General features: G+C 44.0%; 1 pseudogene; it reads right to left on the minus strand.

Annotated features, from left to right (window-relative positions):
* Positions 1-4,981: 4,981 nt before the first annotated feature.
* On the minus strand, positions 4,982-6,556 carry LOC118004026 (annotated as a pseudogene).
* Positions 6,557-7,893: the final 1,337 nt, after the last annotated feature.

The following is a 7,893-nucleotide window of genomic DNA, read 5'->3' on the forward strand; positions in this document are numbered from 1 at the left end:
TTATCAAGGACAGAAAAGTATAAAGACATGGAAAAAATTATCACCCATAATTATACTACCCAAAGGCAACTTGGCACATTTACTTCCAATCTTTTTTTTTTTTTTTTTTTAATGCCTATTTTAACCTAGCTGAGGTCAGGCCATAAATGCAATTGTATCTGTTCACTTAAAATATTCACTTAGTATGAGAAAAATTGCCCGTGCTAGTAAAATCCTAAGTTTCAGAAGCTGAATTTGCACAAGTAGATAGAGCCAAAATTTACTCAACTGTTCTGTGATTGGGCATTTGTTTCCAAATTTTGCTGTAAGGGCAGGAGTGAGGGTTCTAGAGGCAGATGTACTTGAGTTCCAGACTTGGTTCTGCTTACTAGCTGTGTAGCCCTGGGTAAATTACTTAATTTCAAATTCATCATCTAAAACTGGGATTGACAGTTCCTATCACCTAAGGTTTTTGTGAGGATTAAGTGATACGTGTGAACACCAAAAGCAACTCTTGGCACATAGCAGGTGTTCAATAAATGGTACTGGGATGGGACATCTTTCTGCAGAAACCTTGGTCCCCAGTTTGGATGATTTTATTGAATTCTGAATTTTTTTTACTCCCCCAGATTGCCCTCTGCCATATAGCATGACGATTAAGAAGAAAGACCTGGAGGGATGCCTGGGTGGCTCAGTCGGTTAAGTGTCTGCCTTCGGCTTAGGTCATGATCCCAGGGTCCTGGGATCGAGTCCCACATCGGGCTCCCTGCTCTGCGGGGAGCCTGCTTCTCCCTCTGCCTCTCTCTCTGTCTCTCATGAATAAATAAATAAAATCTTTAAAAAAAAAAAAAAAAAGAAGAAGAAGAAAGACCTGGGAATCAGGCTGTAGGGTTTTGAATGTTCGCTTTACCAGTCACTAGCTGTTGAACTTCAGGCAAGTGATTGAACTTTTCTGGGGCTCAGTTTCTTTGTCTATAAAATGAGGAAAATGATGGCATGTGTCTCATAGTATTATTTTGAGAACTGAGTGAAAATACTTAGAACTGCCTGATACGTGGTAAGCACTTTGTGATTATCATCATGATCCTCATTAATTGGCCAACGTTGTCACTCAGAATTTCTCATGGGCTGACTTTTCCTTCAGAGTTCCCACTCTGTTGCTCACTTCCTTAACTCCCTACTTCCTCTTCTCTCTTCTCCCTGGCCCAAAACCTAATTCTTATTTTATGTTATCTCTGTTTAGTTTTTTCCTTCCAAACCATACCTGAGGGGCTCCAAGTTTCTGGGGAATAGAATAATAGAAACATTTACCTAGCTCTGACTCTGTGCCAGGCACTGAGGTAAATCCTTTACGTGGATTAACTAACTCTCACAACAGTCTCATTAGGTAGACATAAATGTTACGCCCACTTTATAGATGGAGGACATTACAGTTTTGGAAAAATGTAACAGCTTACACGAGGTCAGACCTGAGGAACTCATGGAAGCAGGAATTGAACCCAGGTTTGTGGGATTCCATATTCTATGCTCTAACCATTGGAAGATGGTAACCACAGGAAGCTGGTTAAGACTGTACACTCTAGTGTTAGACTGTCTGTGTTCAAATTCTGGATTTGTTGCTCTCACTTACTGCTGTCATGCCTACAATCTAAGTGGCTCCTGAAAGGAATTGCTATTCCATTTGAGATAGAAGCAAATGTGGTCCAGTTGTATTTTTATATAGTGTTTTCTTCAAAACCCAACATAGAACCTGCCACAGAACAGATGCCTTATAAACATTTGCTCAAACAAATATATTCAATATACTATTATAGGCACTGTGTGGGTTACGAGGGGGATTGATGTGTTGTCCTTGCCCTCAAGGAGCTTACAGACTAGGAGAAACTAGTCAGGTGCTTAAATCATCATAATATCAGGAAGAATGTGCTAATGTTTGCATGTAAAAACAAAACTATCTGGGGACGCCTGGGTGGCTCAGTCAGATAAGCGTCTGACTCTTGGTTTCAGCTCAGGTCATGATCTCAGGGTTGTGAGATTGAATCCTGCATTGGACTCTGTGCTGGGCATGGAGACTGCTTGAAATTCTCTCTCTCCTTCTCCCCTATACCCCCCACCCCCATGTGTGCTCTCTCTCTCTCAAAAAAAACCCAAAAAACTATCTGTAAAAACAAAGAAGAGGGAGAGGGTAATTCATTTTGGGGTATCCACTGAGGTTTCCAGGAGAAGTTATTGTTTGAGATGGTCTTGAAAGAAAGGTAATTTTTTTAGGAGGAGGGTGGGAAAGAATGGCCTTCTAGGCAGAAAGAATAGCAGGAAAAAGGCATAGAGGGAGGAGGGTTTCAGGTATGTTCAAGGAATGGTGAGTAACTGAGGAAAGCCTGAGCGTAGGTCATATGGGGTTAGGAGAAGGAGTAGACACTGTGGATTGTGCAGCACTCATTCATCTACTTCCAGTAACAACTCCTGATTTTCATTCAGGGATCTACTCTACCTTATTTTCAGTCCATGTTGGTTGAGTAGGGCAGGCCCCATCCGTACACACAGTGCAGACCCAGACCAGCCGATGAGTAGCACATCACTGCTAACAATGACACATGTCCACAGCAGACCAATCAGAGCCCCCAAAGCTCAATTTCCTACACCTTCTAATTTTGATATGGGAGAAATGAACTCCCCCCCCCTTTTTTAAAAGATTTTATTTATTTATCTGAGAGATAGAATGGGAGAGAGATAGCATGAGAGGGGGGAGGGTCAGAGGGAGAAGCTGACTCCCTGCTGAGCGGGGAGCCCGATGCGGGACTCGATCCCGGGACTCCAGAATCATGACCTGAGCCGAAAGCAGTCGCTCAACCAACTGAGCCACCCAGGCGCCCGCAATGAACTCCAGTGAACTCCCTTTTCCCTAGGACTGGACCTGGGAGTATGCAGGCTGGAGCAACAGCAACCATTTTGCCTCTGTGAATAGACAGCATGACCAAGAAAGAGATTACAAATTAAAAAATAAATAAATAAATAAGGAAAGCAAAGCTGAGCGATGGAGAGAGAGAAACTAGTTCTGGCAAAACCAGCACGTCTTCTTAACTTCTCCAGTATATAAGGCAGTAAGTACACACGCCCCCTCCTCTGTGTTAAGCTTTCTCAAGCCAGTTCAAGTTGCATCTTCTGTCACTTGCCACCAAAAGAGCTTTGACACAGTCATGCTACGCATTTTAATTTTATCCTGTAGGTGATGGAATCAATGAGAGGATTCCTTCCCCTGGGCTGGTCACATGAACCCATCTGTGTTTTGTTAAGCTTGCTCTGGCATCTGGTGGGGTGACAAATATTCTGAAGACAGATTGACATAGAGTCAAACCCCATCTGTGTCATTTATTAGCCCTGTGATCTCAGGAAGGGTATCAGTCAGAGTTCTACCAGAGAAACAGAACCTGTAGGAGAATATATATTCATATAAGGGGTGGGTAGGGAGGGGAGGAGAAGGGAAGGGGGAGTAGAGATTGATTTATTGCAAAGAATTGCCTTTTGGGATTATGGGTGCTGGCAGTCTGGAATCCTAGGGCAGGCCAGAAGGCTGGAAATTCTCAAGTAGGAGCTGAAGCAGCAGGCCAGAGGTGGATTTCTTCCTCCTCCAGGAAACCTCAATTTTGCTCTTAAGGCATTTTTACTGATTGGATGAGTCCTATCCAGATTTTGAGGATAGTCTCCATTATCTAAAAGTCAACTGATTGTAGGTCTTAACCACATCTACAAAATAACTTGACAGCAACACTTAGATTTGATTTCATGTTTTATTAAATAACTGGGTACTATGGCATGGCCAAATCAGGACATAAAACTAACCATCACAGGAATTTACTTAATTTCCATGTTTTCTCAGCTATAAATTGAGATACTGATCCTTACTTACCTTATACATGAAAATACACATAAAGTAAGAGCATAGTGCTTGATGCAGCAGTAGCTGGGGGTTTTTTTTGGTTCGTTTGTTTTTTTTTTGTGTTTTAATTTGTAAGGCTTTATTCTGAATCAGATGCTGTTCTAAGAAAGTACTCTGATACGACCAATGTCATCAGGTGACTCATTGGGAATTCTGGTCTTAACCACTTTTTAAAAGTTTGACATAACCAAGGAAAGATGAACGTATGCAGACCTTCTGCTCTACCAATTCCGCCGCTAGGTATATGCCCTAAAAACCCTCATACACATGAATCAGGACATGCGTACAAGGATGTTCATAGCAGGGGGCGCCTGGGTGGCTCAGTAGGTTAAGCATCTGCCTTTGGCTCCCTGAGTTGGGCTCCCTGCTTAGCAGGGAGTCTGCTTTTCCATCTCCCTCTGCCCCTCCCCCACTCGTGCTCTCCCTCTCTCTCTGTCTTGCGCTCTCTCTCACGTAAATAAAATCTTAAAAAAAAGAATGTTCATAGCAGTAAATAAGCCAGTTTGACGAATAAATTGGGGTATAGTCACCCATGGAATTATATGCAGTAGGGAAAAAGGAATGAACTAAAAAAAATGTGGCCTAATCTTTTTTTTATTTTTTATTTTTAAAGATTTTATTTATTTATTTGACACAGAGAGAGAGAGAGAGAGAGCACAAGCAGGGGGAGCAGCAGAGGGAGAGGGAGAAGAAGGCTCCTCACTGAGCAGGGAGCCCAATGTAGGGCTTGATTCCAGGACCCTGGGATTATGACCTGAGCCGAAGGCAGATGCTAGCCAACTGAGCCACCCAGGTGCTGCTTTTTAAAAAAATTTTATTTAGAAATTTGAGAGAGAAAGAGCATGGGTGGGGGCAGAGGTAGAGGGACAAGCAGACTCCCTGCTGAGTGGGGAGCCTGACCTGGGGCTTCATCCCAGGACTCGGAGATCATGACCTGAGCTGAAGTCAGATGCTTAACTAATTGAGCCACCCAGGTGCCCCTGGACTAATCTTAATAACAATATTGAGTGTGAGAAGAAGGAAGTCTCAGAAGATTACACTTATCATGAAACTTTTTATGAAGTTCAAAACAGCAAAAACAATATGTTGATTGGGCATAATAGGTTCATGATAATGCTATTTTTCAAAAGAGAGAAAGCACTTTATATTCTTTAGGTCTTTGAATCTGCACATGTCCCTGAAGTAAGTATTCCAGCCATGGAAAACTGAGGCATAGAGAGGTGGTCACAGTGTCTGAGCTGGGGTTACCAGCCTGGGTAGGCCATGGGTCGATTGCCATCTCCCCATCTGGTTGGAAAGCCACCCACAACTCTGCTCTAGGGCCCAGGCCACCTGGATCCAGGCAAGCCTGGAGGCAGCGCTGTCCTGGGCCTGGTGCAGCCACCTGCAGCCAGCACTGGGCAGGGAGATACTGCTGGAGCAGTGACAGCTGCAGGGCATCCCCACTGTCTCCTTCCTCCTGGATCTAGAGGGCCACAGTGAGCCCACAGCCCTGGCCAGGTCCAATCTGGTGGCTGAAGTGGGCAGCTGTGTCTAGAAGCATGGCAGCCAAGTAGGCCACTCCCTGGGGCCCCCAGTCATCCACGAGGGACTCCTCCAGGCCACCCAGCAGCAGGAGGGAGGGGGCTGGCCCCAGGGCCTCATGGGCAGAGCACAGAAGCTGAAGGAGTTCATGGGTTAAGGGTGGGTACTGGAAGTGGATCTTCTGTAGCCACAGGGGGTCGAGTGCTTAGAGCAGCTCAGTTTATGGGAGTGAGAAGGACTTGGCAACAGTTTAGAAGAGCAGGATTCGGTTGGGATAAGAATATATTTTTCCAACCTGGATGCTTTTTAAGTAAAAGTAATATAAGTACATGGGGAAAAAAGTTAAACCAATTCAAATTGGTAGTTACTGAAAGGTTAGTTTCCCTCCTACTCCAGAAGGTCAGGCCTTTTACTCAGAGGTAATCAATGTTGATAATTTCCTAATGACTTTCCCGGATTTTGTTCTATATGTGTAGACACACATGCATGCGTGCATGCACACACACACACACACACACACACCTCTTTTCACATTCAGTTTCCCCACTACCTCTCTGCCCCTGCCAAGAATCTTGCTGTTTTAATTTAACAGTGTATTTTGGAGAATGTTCCATTTCTTCACATACAAATGTACTTACTCTATGTTATTTTTTTAATTTTATTTTTTTTAAAGTAGGCTTCATGCCCAGCATGGAGCCCAGTGCAGGGCTTGAACTCACAGTCCTGAGATAAAGAGTTGAACACTTAACCCACTGAGCCACCCAGGTGCCCCCAAATGTACTTCTTTTAAAAAATGGCTACAAAATGTTCCACCATGCGATTAAACAATTATTTATTTACAAAGTCTCCGACTGATGGTCATTTAGGTTCCTAACATTTTTTGCTGTTATAAATAATATAAGAATAAACATCTTTGTACGTATATATCTTTGAGTAATGTACAAGAACATCTGTAAGATAAATTTTTAGAACTGGCAGTGCTGCATTAAAGGGTTTGCACATTCAGAATGTCAATAAACAGTACTAACTAGTCCTTCAAAAAAAAATCACATTAGTTTATATCCCACCAACAGTATAAGAGGTGTTTGCTTCCCTACCCCTTATCAACATGGCCATCCTGGATTTAAACCCACCTTTTTTATTTTAAAGTACCGAAATACCTATTTAAAGGACCAGGCATCATAACAATCCCTTCTCTGGGCAAGAGCTGCAGATTTGTTTGGGTTTTAGCTTTCTGAGAGCAGAGCTCAGGCTTCTGCCTTGTGCTGTGTTCACCACTCTGAAGGGTTGGGGCAGATGACAGAATAACTACAGGTCACCAGGCAAAAGGGCAGGCCAGACCCCAGGCCTGTGCCCTGCCTATGAGAGAAATGCAAACAAGCCCAGTTCTATTATAGAAACACAGAGCCATTGTCGGGAAACCACAAATTGCTGACTTGCTCCTGCACACAATCGATATTCAGAAGCTGAGTCCAGGAGTTCTAAAGCTGCACCCTGCATAAAGGGCTGAGGTGGGGGGTGGGGAGGGAGGGCGACCCTCTTTTAGAAATGAAACCAACCACAGAAGCACTGGTAGTGCTTCCTAGAGAGCCACGAAAAAGACCCTGTGTCCCCTTCACCGCTCCCTCTACTGATCCCAGAATCAGAGGCTGCCAAAGCTGGAGTGGATCAGGAAATGATCATATCCTAAGAGAGGGTACACGTGTAGGTAAAGAGCCAGGGCAGTTCCAAGAAGTGAGTATGAGAGAGAGGACACCACACACGATGGTTATTAGAAGATACACCTGGGCTCAAATCCTGACTCAGTCACTGACTAGCTCTCTGACCTTGGGCACAGCACTTCATCTCTCTCAGCCTCTGTTTCCCATCTAGAGAACGGACATAATAACACTTATCGCATGAGGTCATTGAGAGGACTTGATTGAATGATTAGGTTTGTAAATAACAGCATGGTGCCTGGCTCTTTGTAAGGGCTTAATGAGTTATTATTATTATTGTTAATAATAGCAATAGGCGCTTAGGGGGTGAACTAAAGAAATCTTCCTGGAGGAGGGGCCATTTGAACTAGATCTTAAAGAATTGGGAAGCTTTGGCACACTGGAATGAATTAAAGAGAATGGGGGAAGTTCATACGTAAGGCTCTCTTATAGCTTCCTGGGCCTGACCAGGAGACATGCCGAGGACTCATTAGTAAGCCAGCGTGGAGGGGAGGGCAGAGTACAGATGGGAAAATTCTGCTGTGGAACATACTAGTCCTCATTTGAATGGGACCTACGTGGCACTAGCATGTGGGGTCCAAATTAGAGCACGGGGCTGGGTGCAGTTGTAGGAGTCGCAGTGGAAATGTTTTCCCTCATTAAGAGCCCCTTTTGAGAGGACTTGACCCCTTGGGCTCTTGAGGATAAATGAGGAAGCACCATGTATTAGAGTGGGCTCATGATACTTAGTGACAT

This window comes from Mirounga leonina, unplaced genomic scaffold, assembly GCF_011800145.1.
Source record: "Mirounga leonina isolate KUSES-001 unplaced genomic scaffold, KU_Mleo_1.0 Mir_92, whole genome shotgun sequence".
NCBI classification, from domain to species: Eukaryota; Metazoa; Chordata; class Mammalia; order Carnivora; family Phocidae; genus Mirounga; species Mirounga leonina.